Below are 14617 nucleotides of genomic sequence, written 5' to 3' on the forward strand. Positions count from 1 at the left end.
GGACGAGACCAGTAATAACAATACACGGGACGAGACCAGTAATAACAATACACGGGACGAGACCAGTAATAACAATACACGGGACGAGACCAGTAATAACAATAAACGGGACGAGACCAGTAATAACAATAAACGGGACGAGACCAGTAATAACAATACACGGGACGAGACCAGTAATAACAATAAACGGGACGAGACCAGTAAAAACAATACATGGGACGAGACCAGTAATAACAATACACGGGACGAGACCAGTAATAACAATACACGGGACGAGACCAGTAATAACAATACACGGGACGAGACCAGTAATAACAATACACGGGACGAGACCAGTAATAACAATACACGGGACGAGACCAGTAATAACAATACACGGGACGAGACCAGTAATAACAATACACGGGACGAGACCAGTAATAACAATACACGGGACGAGACCAGTAATAACAATACACGGGACGAGACCAGTAATAACAATACACGGGACGGGACCAGTAATAACAATACACGGGATGAACCAGTAATAACAATACACGGGACGGGACCAGTAATAACAATACACGGGACGAGACCAGTAATAACAATACACGGGACGAGACCAGTAATAACAATACACGGGACGGGACCAGTAATAACAATACACGGGACGGGACCAGTAATAACAATACACGGGACGAGACCAGTAATAACAATACACGGGACGAGACCAGTAATAACAATACACGGGACGAGACCAGTAATAACAATACACGGGACGAGACCAGTAATAACAATACACGGGACGGGACCAGTAATAACAATACACGGGACGAGACCAGTAATAACAATACACGGGACGGGACCAGTAACACGGGACGAGACCAGTAATAACAATACACGGGACGAGACCAGTAATAACAATACACGGGACGAGACCAGTAATAACAATACACGGGACGAGACCAGTAATAACAATACACGGGACGAGACCAGTAATAACAATACACGGGACGAGACCAGTAATAACAATACACGGGACGAGACCAGTAATAACAATACACGGGACGAGACCAGTAATAACGAGTACACAATACGCATAGGTACTCACAAGACCAACGGACATGGGAACAATAACCGACAAGACAATGGTGAACAGAGGGCACATATATACAATTACTAATCAGGGGGAATGGGAACCAGGTGTGTGTAATGATCCAGTTAAGTGACTCTTAGAGGCCGGTGACATAGACCTCCGGAACTGGTGCACGGAATGAGCAGCAGTACTGGGGGGATCCGTGACACTATGCATAGATAATAAACAGCGAGTAGCAGCAGTGTAAAAACAAATGGGGGGGGGGGGGGGGGGGGGGGGTCAATGTAAATATGTAAAAGCAATCAACGTGACGTCCATAACATATGCAGACACACACTCACACACATTTGCATTTAAGGAAGTGCAAGTCCGGAAGGCACGGCAGGCTAATTAGAGTGTATTCCAAGCCTATCTCAAATCAGACCATTAAGCGATGTGACACTACATTCAACAGAGCCATAGCTATCGTCCCAAATGCCACCTTATTCCCTATTTAGTACACTACTTTTAACCAGGGCCATGGGGGCTCTGCTAGAGAATAGTGCTCAATACAGGGAATAGGTTGCCATTTGGGACACAGATTTACAGTCAGCAGAGAGAGGAAAACGGATATCTAGAGAATCACACTACTCTTCCTTCCTCTTATTCTTCCTTCTTTACCTCGTCATTCATTCCCCTCTTTCCTGTCCTCTATGGTGGGGGCCAGGCTATGGGACCAGACTACGGAGCCAGGCCAGGTGAGAAGTGTCTTTGCATGGGTCAGTGAACACCGTGCTGGGGGAGGGACCCACAGGGAGAACACCTGCCTGGTGCTGCCCATCCTCCCTCTCTCTCTCTCGCTCTACCCCTCCTCTCCTCCCCACTCCCCTTCTCCTTTTCTCTCTCTCTCTCTCTCCCTCTACCTCTCCCCTCCTCTCCTCCCCACTCCCCTTCTCCTTTCCTCTCTCTTTTTCTCTCTCTGTCTCTCTCTCTCTCTGCCCTCCACCCTCCCACCCCCTCCACTCCCCTCCTGCTCCACTTGCTTCAGCTGCTAACACAATCAGGCGCCAGGCGGACATCTGCCCACCTCTGGGTAATGGAGCTGTCACTAATGTAGTCCGTTTACGCCCTGCTCTCATTTATGTCTCTCTCTCTCCTCCTCTCTTCCCCTCACACTTCACTCCCTCCTTCCATCCCTCTGAGCACTGAACTGTATAACTGCTGAAATTATGTCAAACTTTTCTCACCCTCCTCTCACTCCCCCTGTGACTGCCCCTATGTGACGCAAATTAAGATAGTTCTAATTTAGGCACTGTGAACACCTTGAGATATTCTGCAAGAATCTCAACTGCATACTCCTCACGTCATCTCTCCTCTCCTCCTTTTCAAAACCCATTAGAGTAGAAGGTTAGAGGGGAGGGACATCTGGCTTTCTCATCCAATGGGTTTTGAGAAGGAGGTGAGTAGTGATGAGAGAGGATGTAAGGAGTACGCATTTGAGATTCTCCCCACCTTCAGCTTTATGTTATGTTTTATGTTACGCTACGTTTTTTTTATTCAATACTGATGATAAACAAAGACTTTCAATTAGTGACAGCCAGGGTGAATCAATGTGCACTGTAAAGGGATTAGGGTGCCCTTTGGGATGCATCCTGGGTCAGCGGCAGGCCAGAGACTGGGCTCCTCCACCCAGGAAGACTGGGGGTACTCATCCTCTCCTCTGGTTCTCCTGTGTCTCTTGTGCTCCTGCATCTGCACTGCTTGCTCTTTGGGGTTTTATGCTGGGTATCTGTAAAGCACTTTAACAACTGCTGATGTAAAAAGGGCTTTATAAATACATTTTATTGATTGATTGATTGTGTTACATTAGCTGCCCTGTCCTACTGTGAACTGGAATGCTCCTCCCTATAAATGACTGAATGACATCTACTTAGCCATTGGTATTCACTTTGATCTATAATTAAAGAAGCAACTCGAAACAACATAGCTCTAATATAAAGATGTAGGATCTTAATTTGAACCAGTTTGCTACAGCAGGAAAATAATAATTCAGCAACAGGAAATTTGAATTATTACGTGGAATGTTATTAATGGGCATTAAGGGTAATCAAATTAAGATCTTAGATATGTAGTTTGTACAAATAGTATGTATCCACTTACAGCTGGACAAAGCTGCATATCATACAATGAGATGTGACAATATAAAAGCTGTGGAGTAACCTCAAATAAATAAACTATTGTTACACATTTAGGATTTAAATGATCCTGAGAGAGGCATTGATTAGACTGGAAGGCTCTTCAGAGGGACAACAGCCTCTCCTTCACACCAAGGCCATGGCAGCCATTGTCATGCACTCCGCATTCTCACATATAGGCCTGGGAGGCATTGAATCTGTTGTGGTTGTTTTTCTCATTAAAGTGTCAAATTATTATTGTTATTATGAACAATAACAACTATTTGGATTATCCACTTATGTATTCATATGAAAATGAAAATAAGTTTGTGGAATGAATTAAGTGTTGTGTTAACTATTGTGGAGATGGATGATGGGTGCTGGGTGTGGTTTATTGTACAATGCACAGTAACAACCTTTATGCTATTCTGTCAGATAGCTCAGTGCTGGACTTATGTGGAAAGTGGAGACACTTTAAAATCAGCGTTGATGAAGGGACATAAAAGTTACAATGCATCTGGATGACTGTATATGTCTGGTAAGATAAAGTAACACACAAGAGAAAGGAATGCATTTCTGCATTCAGGTCTCTAGCTGCCCTCGCTCATTAACCTTCATATCTGTGGAAATTACGAGAGTCTGATTATAAGGATGAATTACAGGTGGAGGAGTGCTATCTGCATGCACACCGTTTTCTCTGTATGTGTTTTATGAGAGGTTTTATATAAGCAGCTGGAGACCGGGAGATGAGTGGAGAGAAGAGTGGAGAAGGATCAGAGAGAAGAGTGGGGAGAGGAGCGGAGAGAGGAACGGAGAAGAAGCGGAGAGAGGAACGGAGAGAGGAGCAGAGAGAGGAAAGGAGAAGGAGCGGAGAAGGAGCGGAGAGAGGAGTGGAGAGAGGAGCGGAGAAAAGAGCGGGGAGAGGAGCTGAGAGGAGCGGAGAGAGGAGTGGAGAGAGGAGCGGAGAGGAGCGGAGAGGAGCGGAGAGGAGCGGAGAGAGGAGTGAGGATCTGGTAAAAAGATTCACTGGTAATAAAAATGCGACTTTAAAGGTAATGATTAAATTGCATGTTTCGTGGAGTGCTGTATAATATGGTAATTGCTGCAGCACAGTGGCGAGATGCCAGATCAGGAGGAACAAAACAGTAATCAAGACTAGATGATATGGAGGAAAGCCACAAGGAACCATCAAACTATCCCTGCTTTACAAGCTCTTTGTCATGCCTCCTCTATCCTCCGCTGTTTTGTTTCATTTTGTTGTTTGTTTCAGTGGCTTAAAATAAGTTAGGGGCCTGGGTGAGGGTTATGGATTATTGCCTATTGTGAACCAAACCAGTGGCTGCTGAGGGGCATCATATTAGCTGCTGGGATGATGAGTGACTGTCAGAAGAGAGAGGTTACATATCCTGTGGAGTTTGACACTTCCACAAATAATCATGCTCCCGTAGAAAGTATATGTCTATGTACCAAAATGGCACCCTATTCCCTATATAGTGCACTACTTTTGACCAGAGGCCTGGGGAATAGGGTGCCATTTGGGATCCAATAACCCCTTTATTTTATTCCGTTCTCCCCAAAACATATTATGTTGGAAACAATGCTCTGTCTCTCTGTCTGAGCCAATGAGTGTCTTTATATCTCTACATCAATATACCCCACAACTAGGCCTACATCTCAATCACTTCCACTGTGTACACACTTTATTCAGCTCCCATCTACAATACTTTATATTATTCAAAGGCATACACAGGTGTGTGAAATCATCTTCCTCCCTTTACAAGCTCACAGACAGACAGCCAGACAGACAGGCTGGCAGGCAGGCAGGCGGGCAGACATACAGGTAGGATGGCAGGCAAGCAGACACACAGGCAGATAGGCAGGTAGCCAGCCAGACAGGCAGATCTACAGGCAGACAGGCAGGTAGCCAGCCAGACAGGCAGACCTACATGCAGACAGGCAGGTAGGCAGCCAGACAGGCAGACCTACAGGTAGACAGGCAGGTAGCCAGCCAGACAGGCAGACAGGCAGGTAGGCAGCCAGCCAGACAGGCAGATCTATAGGCAGACAGGCAGGTAGCCAGCCAGACAGGCAGACCTACAGGCAGACAGGCAGGTAGCCAGCCAGACAGGCAGGTAGGCAGCCAGACAGGCAGATCTACAGGCAGACAGGTAGGTAGCCAGTCAGACAGGCAGATATACAGACAGACAGGCAGACCGACAGGCAGGCAGGCAGACAGATTATTTTTAGCATCCTTCTGATTCTGAGAGAAGGAACCCTGATATAATGTATATTTAACGTTCATGTCAGCTATTCTACCACTACCACCTATGTCATCTTGTTTCCATTTCAATGGTAGGCTGGTGGTACAGTATTTCAGTGAGTGGAATTTCTCCTTTGTTTTCATTTCCAAGATGGTGTCCTCCCAGGCAGGAGTGGGCGGACCGGTGTGTGTCCACTTCCATGGGTGAGGACATCCGTGTCTGTGCTACCACTGTGACTCGTCCCGAACTGCATCCTTTTTCCCTAAATAGTGCACTACTTTTAACCAATGCCCTATGGGCCCTGGTCAAAAGTAGTGCACTATATAGGGAAAAGGGTGCCATTTGGGATTGAGCCTGGGATAGAACCTAATCTTTCTCTGTCTCAGTGAGGAGGATATCCCTGCAAGATAAACTGAACACCAGCACAAGGCGTTTTTATCAGGATTCTGTTGTAAGGTACAGCACTCAATCTGTTCCACAGCAAGTAAATATGGTGGGTTGTGTCCCCAATGGCACCCTATTCCCTATATAGTGCACTACTTTTGACCAGGGCCTTGATCAAAAGTGGCACGCCATATAGGGAATAAGGTGCCATTTGGGATACAGGCTGCATGGCCTTTTCTGCCGGAGCACAGAGCATAGAGCACAGAGGCTACCGTGCAGGCCGGACTCTGATTACAATCCAGGAAAAATACATTGTTTGCGTCACAATGGCACTCTTTTCCCTCTTTGGTGCGCTACTTTTGTACAGGCCTTGGTCAAAAGTAGTGTCCATAGGGCTCTGGTAAAACGTAGTTCACTATACAGTAGGGAATAGGGTGCTATTAGGCAGTTATCTGTGACACTGTTCAGACAGTTCCCTTTCTGCTGACAAACCCTCTTTTTATCTTCAGTATCTCAGGCTGATAGTTGAGGTAGTCTTCAGTATCTCAGGCTGATAGTTGAAGTAGTCTTTAGTATCTCAGGCTGATAGTTGAGGTAGTCTTCAGTATCTCAGGCTGATTGTTGAGGTAGTCTTCAGTATCTCAGGCTGATAGTTGAGGTAGTCTTCAGTATCTCAGGCTGATTGTTGAGGTAGTCTTCAGTATCTCAGGCTGATAGTTGAGGTAGTCTTCAGTATCTCAGGCTGATAGTTGAGGTAGTCTTCAGTATCTCAGGCTGATAGTTGAGGTTGTCTTCAGTATCTCAGGCTGATTGTTGAGGTAGTCTTCAGTATCTCAGGCTGATAGTTGAGGTAGTCTTCAGTATCTCAGGCTGATAGTTGAAGTAGTCTTCAGTATCTCAGGCTGATAGTTGAGGTAGTCTTCAGTATCTCAGGCTGATAGTTGAGGTAGTCTTCAGTATCTCAGGCTGATAGTTGAGGTAGTCTTCAGTATCTCAGGCTGATAGTTGAGGTAGTCTTCAGTATCTCAGGCTGATTGTTGAGGTAGTCTTCAGTATCTCAGGCTGATTGTTGAGGTAGTCTTCAGTATCTCAGGCTGATAGTTGAGGTAGTCTTCAGTATCTCAGGCTGATAGTTGAGGTAGTCTTCAGTATCTCAGGCTGATAGTTGAGGTAGTCTTCAGTATCTCAGGCTGATTGTTGAGGTAGTCTGCAGTATCTCAGGCTGATAGTTGAGGTAGTCTTCAGTATCTCAGGCTGATAGTTGAGGTAGTCTTCAGTATCTCAGGCTGATAGTTGAGGTAGTATTCAGTATCTCAGGCTGATAGTTGAGGTAGTCTTCAGTATCTCAGGCTGATCGTTGAGGTAGTCTTTAGTATCTCAGGCTGATAGTTGAGGTAGTCTTCAGTATCTCAGGCTGATAGTTGAGGTAGTCTTCAGTATCTCAGGCTGATTGTTGAGGTAGTCTTCAGTATCTCAGGCTGATAGTTGAGGTAGTCTTCAGTATCTCAGGCTGATAGTTGAGGTAGTCTTCAGTATCTCAGGCTGATAGTTGAGGTAGTCTTCAGTATCTCAGGCTGATTGTTGAGGTAGTCTTCAGTATCTCAGGCTGATAGTTGAGGTAGTCTTCAGTATCTCAGGCTGATAGTTGAGGTAGTCTTCAGTATCTCAGGCTGATAGTTGAGGTAGTCTTCAGGATCTCAGGCTGATTGTTGAGGTAGTCTTCAGTATCTCAGGTTGATTGTTGAGGTAGTCTTCAGTATCTCAGGCTGATAGTTGAGGTAGTCTTCAGTATCTCAGGCTGATAGTTGAGGTTGTCTTCAGTATCTCAGGCTGATAGTTGAGGTAGTCTTCAGTATCTCAGGCTGATAGTTGAGGTAGTCTTCAGTATCTCAGGCTGATTGTTGAGGTAGTCTTCAGTATCTCAGGCTGATTGTTGAGGTAGTCTTCAGTATCTCAGGCTGATAGTTGAGGTAGTCTTCAGTATCTCAGGCTGATAGTTGAGGTAGTCTTCAGTATCTCAGGCTGATAGTTGAGGTAGTCTTCAGGATCTCAGGCTGATTGTTGAGGTAGTCTTCAGTATCTCAGGCTGATAGTTGAGGTAGTCTTCAGGATCTCAGGCTGATTGTTGAGGTAGTCTTCAGTATCTCAGGCTGATAGTTGAGGTAGTCTTCAGTATCTCAGGCTGATAGTTGAGGTAGTCTTCAGTATCTCAGGCTGATAGTTGAGGTAGTTTCTTGCACACTTCTTTGCTTTTGTTTTTGTCTCTAAAGTCCTGTATGATTGAAAGGAGCTGTTGAACTTATTTGACATAATGCTCAGTGGTTAACTTGAGCTGGAGCTGTGGGCATTAAGCTAGGGTTAGGGTTCTCATCACTGAGTACATCCTATGAACAGTGTTTGATAGGGCGTTACAGAGTGAGGAAAAGAAAATGGAAGTGGATATGTGGAAACCTTGAATAAGGGTTTCAAATTTGGGGAAATTACACTCTAATTGTTTTATATTTTTCACATTTTGTCAGGAAATGCAGCTCCATCTCAGGTTCTGCTCTTGTGCAGTGGTTGCACAGCCTTTCCTCTACAGGGAGCCAGGTTTTCCTGTGTGGTTTTCCACTGAGCCTGTACTTTGTCAAGGTCTTTCTAAGGTTTTGATCAGTAACCATGGTCAAATAGTTAGCCTCGGTGTTACTGTCGATTTAGGGCCAGATAGCACTGCATTTTGCTTTGTGCTTGTGTTTCCCAATAAGCAATGTAGTTTTGTTTTGACTGTGTTGTAATTTGGTTTATTCTGATTGATTGGATGTTCTGGTCCTGAGTCTTCAGTGTGTTAGTAGAACAAGTTTGTGAACTCAGCCCCAGTACCAGCTAGATGAGGGGACTCTTTTCTTTGCTCAGCTCTTGGCATTGCAGGGCTTGGTAATGATATGAGATATTAGATGTTTCCAAAACTTAATTGCTCTTTGAGTTTTTATTATTAGTGGATATTGGCCTAATTCTGCCCTGCATGCATTGTTTGTAGTTTTCCTCTGGACATGTAGGAGAATCTTACAGAACAGGGTTGCAGGGTTTCAATTGGGTGTTTGTCCCATTTGATGAAAACCCTTTTTGCAAGTGGACCCCACACCTCACTGCCATAAAGTGCAATTGGTCCAATGACACATTCAATTAGTTTTAGCCAAATTTTAATAGGTATTTCACTTTGAATTAGTTTTTTAATGGCGTAGAATGCCCTGCGTGCTTTCTCTCTCAGTTCATTCACTGCCTCATTAAGGTGTCCAGTTGAGCTTATTTTTAAACCTACGTAATTGTAGTGTGTGCAGTACTCTATATATTTTGTACCAATTGAGAACTTTGGTTTGATTCCCTGAGATCTGGATCTTCTCTGGAAAATCGGCCAGGTGCTGTGGGTGACAGCAGGCATAGGTCATCTGCGAAGAGTAGGCATTTAACCTCTGAATTGTGGAGACTAACACCAGGGGCTGAGGATTTTTCTAGAATAGTGGCCAATTCGTTGATGTAAATATTGAAGAGTCAGGCTCAGATTACAACCCTGGCGAAGGCCCCACCCCTGGTTAAATATTTCTATTATTTTCTTGCCAATTTTAATGCTGCACGTATTGCCAGTATACATTGTATACATCTCTCTCTCTCTCAATCTCTCTTTCATTTTCAATTTAAGGGCTTTATTGACATGGGAAACATATGTTAAATTGCCAAAGCAAGTGAAATAGATAATATACAAAAGTGAAATAAACAATACAAATGAACAGTAAACATTACACTCACAAAAGTTCCCTAAAGAATAAAGACATATAAAATGTCACATTATGTGCAAATAGTTCAAGTGCAAAAGAGAAGATAAATAAACATAAATATAGGTTGTATTTACAATGGTGTTTGTTCTTCATTGTTTTCCCTTTTCTTGTGGAAACGGGTCACAAATCTTGCTGCTATGATGGCACAATGTGGTATTTCACCCAATAGATACGGGAGTTAGATTTTTAGATTTTTGAAAATTAGATTTTTTTTTAGGATTCTTTGTGGGTCTGTGTAATCTGAGGGAAATATGTGGCAGGAGGTTAGGAAGTGCAGCTCAGTTTCCACCTTGCACGCTTCTTGGCTCGTGTTTGTATGATTAAGAGGAGCTGTTGAACTTATTTTACATAATGCTCAGTGGTTAAATTGAGTTGGAGCTAGGGTTAGGATTCTCATCACTGAGTGCATCCTATGAACAGTGTGTTTGATAGGGCGTTACAGAGTGAGGAAAAGGAAATTGAAGTGGATAAGACGTGTCCTGTTGTGATTATAGGAACCTCTCTCTCTCTCTCTCTCTCTCTCTCTCTCTCTCTCTCTCTCTCTCTCTCTCTCTCTCTCTCTCTCTCTCTCTCTCTCTCTCTCTTTCTCTCTCTCTCTCTCTTACTTTCTCTCTTTCTCTCTCTCTCTCTCTTACTTTCTCTCTCTCTCTCTCTCTCTCTCTCTCTCTCTCTCTCTCTCTCTCTCTCTCTCTCTCCTCTCTCATCTCTCTCTCTCTCTCTCTCTCTCTCTCTCTCTCTCTCTCTCTCCCTCCCTCCCTCCCTCCCTCCCCATCTTGCTGCTGGGATGACACACTATGGTATTTCACCCAATAGCTATGGGAGTTTATCAAAATGGGGTTTGTTTTCGAAATCTTTGTGGGTCTGTGTAATCTGAGGGAAACATGTGTCTCTAATATAGTCAATATATTTTGGCAGGTTAGGAAGTGCAGCTCTGTTTTCACATCATTTTGTGGGCAGTGTGCATATAGTCTGTCTTTTCTTGAGAGCCAGGTCTGCCTACTGCGGGCCTTTCTCAATAGCAAGGCTATGCTCACTGAGTCTGTACATAGTCAAAGCTTTCCTTAAGTTTTGGTCAGTCACAGTGGTCAGGAATTCTGCCACTGTGTACTCTCTGTTTAGTGCCAAATAGCATTCTAGTTAATTGTTTGTTAATTCTTTCCAATGTGTGTTGTGTCTGTGAACAGAGCCCCAGGACCAGCTTGCTTAGGGGACTGCATAGAAGGCCCTTCTTGCCTTGTCTCTCAGATTGTTCACAGCTTTGTGGAAGTTACCTGTGTCGCTAATGTTTAGGTCGAGGTATGTATACTTTTTTGGGGCAACGGTGTCTAGATGGAATTTGTATTCGTGGTCCTGGCAACTAGACCTTTTTTGGAACACCATTATTTTTGTCTTACTGAGATTTACTGTCAGGGCCCAGGTCTGACAGAATCTGTGCAGAAGATCTAGGTGCTGCTGTAGGCCCTTCCTGGTTGGGGTCAGAAGAACCAGATCATCAGCAAACAGTAGATATTTGACTTCAGATTCTAGTATGTTGAGACCAGGTGCTGCAGACTGTTCTAGTGCCCTCACCAATTCGTTGATATACATGTTTATCAGGGTGGGGCTTAAGCTGCATCCCTATCTCACCCCACGGCCATGTGGAAAGAAATGTGTGTTTTTTGGCAATTTTTGTTTGTGTACATGGATTTTATAATGTCATATGTTTTTCCCCCAACATCACTTTCCATCAATTTGTACAGACGCCCCTCATGCCAAATTGAGTCAAAAGCTTTTTTGAAATCAACAAATCATGACAACACTTTGCTTTTGTTTTGTTTTGTTTGTTTGTCAATTAGCATGTGCAGAGTGAATACGTGGTCTGTCGTACGGTAATTTGGTAAAAAGTCAATTTGACATTTGCTCAGTACATTGTTTTCACTGAGGAAATGTACGAGTCTGCTGTTACTGATAATGCAGAGGATTTTCTGTTGCTGTTGGTGCACATCCCACAGTAGTTATTGGGGTCAAATTTGTCTCCACTTTTGTGGATTGGGGTGATCAGTCCTTGTTTCCAAATATTGGGGAAGATGCCAGCACTAAGGAGGATGTTAAAGAGTTTAACCTGTCGAGGACTGGGGTTCCGCTAGCAGGGCGCCAAATACAAATCAACAGAAATCTCATAAATCACATTTCTCAAACATACAAGTATTAGGCACCATTTTAAAGATACAATTCTCGTTAATCCAGCGAAGCTCCACAAACGATTATGTTAGGTCACCACCAAGTCACAGAAAAACACAGCCATTTTTCCCACCAAAGAGAGGAGTCACAAAAAGCACAAATAGAGATAAAATTAATCACTAACCTTTGATGATCTTCATCAGATGACACTCATAGTACTTCATGTTACACAATACATATATGTTTTGTTCGATAAAGTGCATATTTATATCCAAAAATCTCATTTTACATTGGTGTGTTATGTTCAGTAGTTCAATAACATGCTATGATTTTGCAGAGAGCCACATGAATTCACAGAAATAGCCAAAAGAAATATCCGCCAGCCAAAAGAAATATCCGCCATGTTGCGCCGTCAACATTAGTCTGAAATAGCATTATAAATATTTACCTTTGATGATCTTCATCAGAATGCACTCCCATAAATCGCAGTTCCACAATAAATGTTTGTTTTGTTCGATTATGTCCATCATTTATGTCCATTTATGTCAAAATAGCGGGGTGATGGGGTGATGAGAGGTGTTGGGTTTGCACCAGACATAGCGTTTTCCTTAATGGCCAAAAAGCTCAATTCAAAGCCCAGCTCTGTGTAGTGTTTGGCTTAAAGTGGTCCTATGGACAGATACTCAAATCTCCGCTGTGGAGCTTTGCAGCTCCTTCAGGCTTATCTTGGTCTCTTTGTTGCCTCTCTGATTAATGCCCTCCTTGCCTGGTTCGTGAGTTTTGGTGGGCGGCCCTCTCTTGGCAGGTTTGTTGTGGTGCCATATTATTTAAATTATTTAATGATGCTCCGTGGGATGTTCAAAGTTTCAGATATGTTTTTGTAACTCAAACCTGATCTGTACTTCTCCACAAATTTCTGTTTGGAGAGCTCTTTGGTCTTCATTGGGGCGGCAGGTAGCCTAGTGGTTAGAGCAATGGACTTGTAAGCGAAAGGTTGCAAGATCGAATCCCTGAGCTGACAAGGTAAAAATCCGTCGTTCTGCCCCTGAACAAGGCAGTTAACCCACTGTTCCTAGGCTGTCATTGAAAATAAGAATTTGTTCTTAACTGACTTGCCTAGTTTAATAAAGGTTAAAAAAAATTGTGCTTAGTGGTGTTGCAGTGTAACGTCCTGACCAGAGTTCTTATGTGTTTTGCTTGTTTAGTGTTGGTCAGGACGTGAGCTGGGTGGGAATTCTATGTTGTGTGTCTAGTTTGTCTGTTTCTGTGTCCAGCCTAATATGGTTCTCAATCAGAGGCAGCTGTCAATCGTTGTCCCTGATTGAGAATCATATATAGGAGGCTTGTTTTGTGTTGGGATTTTGTGGGTGATTGTTTCCTGTGTCAGTGTTTGTGCCACACAGGACTGTGACGGTTAGTTCGTTTGTTATTTTGTATAGTGTCTATGTCTAACGTTAGTAGCTTGTGTATTGCACTTTCGTTTGAAGCTTCACGGTCGTTTGTTGTTTTGTATTAGTTTGTCAGTATCTTGTCTTTGTGTTAATTAAATTCATGGAAAATTACCACGCTGCACATTGGTCCTCCGATCCTTCTCTCCTCTCCTCGTCCGAGGAGGAGGAAGAGCTAGACTGCCGTTACATGCAGACTGGGGCCTTTCAGAACAAGTATATATATACTGAGGTCATGTGACAGTTAGATTGTACACAGGTGGACTTTATTTAACTAATTATGTGACTTCTGAAGGTAATTGGTTGCACCCGATCTTATTTAGGGGTTTCATAGCAAACGGGGTGAATACATATCCACGCACCACTTTTCAGTTTTTTATTTTGGGGAATTTTTTAAAACAAGTTATCTTTTTCATTTCACTTCACCAATTTGGAATATTTTGTGTATGTCCATTACATGAAATCCGAATAATTATCCATTTAAATTATAGGTTGTAATGCAACAAAATAGGAAAAGCACCAAGGGGGATGAATACTTTTGCAAGGCACTGTATATGGCCAAAAAGATTGGAGAAGTGGTTTACCCATACATCTTTGTTTTGGATAGATAACTTTTCATGTGTTTCCTGTTTTCCAATTTTCCCAGAAGTGGTTTGAGTCTATGGATTCTTCAATTACGTTCTGACGTGCTGTTTCTTCTTTTTCCGTAGTGTATTTCGGTATTGTTTTAGTGATTCACCTTAGTGAAGGCGTAGGCTCAGGTTGTCTTTCTCTCTCTCTTTCTTTCTCTCTCTGTCTCTCTCTTTCTCTCTCTCTCTTCCTGTCTCTTTCTCTCTCTTTCTTCCTCTCTCTCTCTCTTTTTTTCTCTCTTTCTGTCTAGGGGTAAGTGGCAGCTCAACAATTTGCTGCTGCATACTCATCATGGCTGCATCCCAAATTGCGCACTATTCCTTATGTACTGAATGTACTACTCAAAAGTAGTACACTGTATAGGGAATAGGGTGCCATTTGGGATGGAACCTGGGCACCACTGTGGGTAATAGGCACCTATATTAACTGCCTGAATGGTGTCTAGACACATTAATTAAGATCTAAAATGGGTGTCTTTAAGGCTCTCTTGGAACGGAGCACACAGTTGATGTATTGTCAGGTGATCTTGTCTGATCTCTATCAGTCAGCCTTTTGACCGTCTCCCACAGCAAGTAAAAATGCTCTGTTTGTCTGTAACTTCGCTGGCTTATTTTGTACCATTTTGGCAGAGAGGACACTGAGATTTCCCCACTGTAAATTAATCCTTTAATGTTTTAGAGTATACTATCTACAT

The 14617-nt window shown here is 43.3% G+C and overlaps 1 long non-coding RNA gene across 1 annotated transcript in view; it reads left to right on the plus strand.

Moving 5' to 3' along the window:
* Positions 1 to 1356: 1356 nt before the first annotated feature.
* LOC129817134 (uncharacterized) overlaps positions 1357 to 14617 on the plus strand; it is a 74226-nt gene continuing 60965 nt past the window's right edge. Inside the window, exon 1 of the long non-coding RNA XR_008753664.1 lies at positions 1357 to 4257. This is a non-coding gene — a long non-coding RNA (uncharacterized LOC129817134). The remainder of the gene's footprint in view (positions 4258 to 14617) is intronic.

The sequence above is a fragment of the Salvelinus fontinalis genome, chromosome 20 (assembly GCF_029448725.1).
Source record: "Salvelinus fontinalis isolate EN_2023a chromosome 20, ASM2944872v1, whole genome shotgun sequence".
NCBI lineage: Eukaryota > Metazoa > Chordata > Actinopteri > Salmoniformes > Salmonidae > Salvelinus > Salvelinus fontinalis.